This window comes from Rhea pennata, chromosome 25 (assembly GCF_028389875.1).
Source record: "Rhea pennata isolate bPtePen1 chromosome 25, bPtePen1.pri, whole genome shotgun sequence".
In the NCBI taxonomy this organism is placed as follows: domain Eukaryota; kingdom Metazoa; phylum Chordata; class Aves; order Rheiformes; family Rheidae; genus Rhea; species Rhea pennata.
Genome location: NC_084687.1, coordinates 563555 through 567333, shown reverse-complemented (window position 1 = coordinate 567333; position 3779 = coordinate 563555).

Genomic DNA, 3779 nt, shown 5'->3' with positions numbered 1-3779 from the left:
GAGGGAAGCTGTGCAGCACATCCCTTGTTCCGCTCGCCACTTCCCTGACTCTTAGGCAAAGCCCATCTCAGCTGGCTTGTAGGCGTGCCTCCGTGCTCAGAAGCAGCCCCGTGGCAGGCAGGACAGTGCGAGATGTCTTCTGGGCATGCAGCATGCTGCTTCCCATGCCCGGGACAAATTGCGAGCAGGTGCCTCGCATGCGCTTCTATGTGCCGAGACTTGGAGCTGGCCAGTGAGCACCTTCCCGCCTTGTGTGCTGCTGTCCGCAACCAGCCTCCAAACAAAGCAGGGCTCTAAGGCAAGAGAAGTAAGCGCCCCAGGAGGGAATCTGCCTGCGAGGGAACCTGTGCAGCACATCCCTTGTTCCGCTCGACACTTCCCTGACTCTTAGGCAAAGCCCATCTCAGCTGGCTTGTAGGCGTGCCTCCGTGCTCAGAAGCAGCCCCGTGGCAGGCAGGACAGTGCGAGATGTCTTCTGGGCATGCAGCATGCTGCTTCCCATGCCCGGGACAAATTGCGAGCAGGTGCCTGGCTTGCGCTTCTATGTACCGAGACTTGGAGCTGGCCAGCGGGCACCTTCCCGCTGTGTGTGCTGCTGTCCGCAAACAGCCTCCAAACAAAGCAGGGCACTAAGGCAGGAGAAGTAAGCGCCCCAGGAGGGAATCTGCCTGCGAGGGAAGCTGTGCAGCACATCCCTTGTTCCGCTCGCCACTTCCCTGACTCTTAGGCAAAGCCCATCTCAGCTTGCTTGTAGGCATGCCTCCGTGCTCAGAAGCAAGCCCGAGGAAGGCAGGACAGTGCGGGATGTCTTCTGGGCACGCAGCATGCTGCTTCCCATGCCCGGGACAAACTGCGAGCAGGTGCTTGGCTTGCGCTTCTATGTGCCGAGACTTGGAGCTGGCCAGCGCGCACCTTCTCGCTGTGTGTGCTGCTGTCCGCAAACAGCCTCCAAACAAAGCAGGGCACTAAGGCAAGAGAAGTAAGCGCCCCAGGAGGGAATCTGCCTGCGAGGGAAGCTGTGCAGCACATCCCTTGTTCCGCTCGACACTTCCCTCACTCTTAGGCAAAGCCCATCTCAGCTGGCTTGTAGGCGTGCCTCCGTGCACAGAAGCAGCCCCGTGGCAGGCAGGACAGTGCGAGATGTCTTCTGGGCACGCAGCATGCTGCTTCCCATGCCCGGGACAAACTCCGAGCAGGTGCCTGGCTTGCACTTCAATCTGCCAAGACTTGGAGCTGGCCAGCGCGCACCTTCCCGCTGTGTGTGCTGCTATCCGCAGCCTCCAAAAAAAGCAGGACACTAAGGCAAGAGAAGTAAGCGCCCCAGGAGGGAATCTGCCTGCGAGGGAAGCTGTGCAGCACATCCCTTGTTCCGCTCGCCACTTCCCTGACTCTTAGGCAAAGCCCATCTCAGCTGGCTTGTAGGCGTGCCTCCGTGCTCAGAAGCAGCCCCGTGGCAGGCAGGACAGTGCGAGATGTCTTCTGGGCATGCAGCATGCTGCTTCCCATGCCCCGGACAAATTGCGAGCAGGTGCCTGGCTTGCGCTTCTATGTACCGAGACTTGGAGCTGGCCAGCGGGCACCTTCCCGCTGTGTGTGCTAGTGTCCGCAAACAGCCTCCAAACAAAGCAGGGCACTAAGGCAGGAGAACTAAGCGCCCCAGGAGGGAATCTGCCTGCGAGGGAAGCTGTGCAGCACATCCCTTGTTCCGCTCGCCACTTCCCTGACTCTTAGGCAAAGCCCATCTCAGCTTGCTTGTAGGCATGCCTCCGTGCTCAGAAGCAAGCCCGAGGAAGGCAGGACAGTGCGGGATGTCTTCTGGGCACGCAGCATGCTGCTTCCCATGCCCGGGACAAACTGCGAGCAGGTGCTTGGCTTGCGCTTCTATGTGCCGAGACTTGGAGCTGGCCAGCGCGCACCTTCTCGCTGTGTGTGCTGCTGTCCGCAAACAGCCTCCAAACAAAGCAGGGCACTAAGGCAAGAGAAGTAAGCGCCCCAGGAGGGAATCTGCCTGCGAGGGAAGCTGTGCAGCACATCCCTTGTTCCGCTCGACACTTCCCTCACTCTTAGGCAAAGCCCATCTCAGCTGGCTTGTAGGCGTGCCTCCGTGCACAGAAGCAGCCCCGTGGCAGGCAGGACAGTGCGAGATGTCTTCTGGGCACGCAGCATGCTGCTTCCCATGCCCGGGACAAACTGCGAGCAGGTGCCTGGCTTGCACTTCAATCTGCCGAGACTTGGAGCTGGCCAGCGCGCACCTTCCCGCTGTGTGTGCTGCTGTCCACAAACAGCCTCCAAACAAAGCAGGGCACTAAGGCAAGAGAAGCAAGCGCCCCAGGAGGGAATCTGCCTGCGAGGGAAGCTGTGCAGCACATCCCTTGTTCCGCTCGCCACTTCCCTGACTCTTAGGCAAAGCCCATCTCAGCTGGCTTGTAGGCGTGCCTCCGTGCTCAGAAGCAGCCCCGTGGCAGGCAGGACAGTGCGAGATGTCTTCTGGGCACGCAGCATGCTGCTTCCCATGCCCGGGACAAACTGCGAGCATGTGCCTGGCTTGCACTTCAATCTGCCGAGACTTGGAGCTGGCCAGCGCGCACCTTCCCGCTGTGTGTGCTGCTATCCGCAGCCTCCAAAAAAAGCAGGACACTAAGGCAAGAGAAGTAAGCGCCCCAGGAGGGAATCTGCCTGCGAGGGAAGCTGTGCAGCACATCCCTTGTTCCGCTCGACACTTCCCTCACTCTTAGGCAAAGCCCATCTCAGCTGGCTTGTAGGCGTGCCTCCGTGCTCAGAAGCAGCCCCGTGGCAGGCAGGACAGTGCGAGAAGTACTCTGGGCACGCAGCATGCTGCTTCCCATGCCCGGGACAAACCGCGAGCAGGTGCCTGGCTTGCGCTTCTATGTGCCGAGACTTGGAGCTGGCCAGCGCGCACCTTCCCGCTGTGTGTGCTGCTGTCCGCAAACAGCCTCCAAACAAAGCAGGGCACTAAGGCAAGAGAACTAAGAACCCCAGGAGGGAATCTGCCTGCGAGGGAAGCTGTGCAGCACATCCCTTGTTCCGCTCGCCACTTCCCTGACTCTTAGGCAAAGCCCATCTCAGCTTGCTTGTAGGCGTGCCTCCGTACTCAGAAGCAGCCCCGTGACAGGCAGGACAGTGCGGGATGTCTTCTAGGCCTGCAGCATGCTGCTTCCCATGCCCGGGACAAACCGCGAGCAGGTGCCTCGCTTGCGCTTCTATGTGCCGAGACTTGGAACTGGCCAGCGCGCACCTTCCCGCTGTGTGTGCTGCTGTCCGCAAACAGCCTCCAAACAAAGCAGGGCACTAAGGCAAGAGAAGTAAGCGCCCCAGGAGGGAATCTGCCTGCGAGGGAAGCTGTGCAGCACATCCCTTGTTCCGCTCGCCACTTCCCTGACTCTTAGGCAAAGCCCCTCTCAGCTGGCTTGTAGGCGTGCCTCCGTGCTCAGAAGCAGCCCCGTGGCAGGCAGGACAGTGCGAGATGTCTTCTGGGCACGCAGCATGCTGCTTCCCATGCCCGGGACAAACTGCGAGCAGGTGCCTGGCTTGCGCTTCTATGTACCGAGACTTGGAGCTCACCAGCGGGCACCTTCCCGCTGTGTGTGCTGCTGTCCGCAACCAGCCTCCAAACAAAGCAGGGCACTAAGGCAAGAGAACTAAGAGCCCCAGGAGGGAATCTGCCTGCGAGGGAAGCTGTGCAGCACATCCCTTGTTCCGCTCGCCACTTCCCTGACTCTTAGGCAAAGCCCATCTCAGCTGGCTTGTAGGCGTGCCTC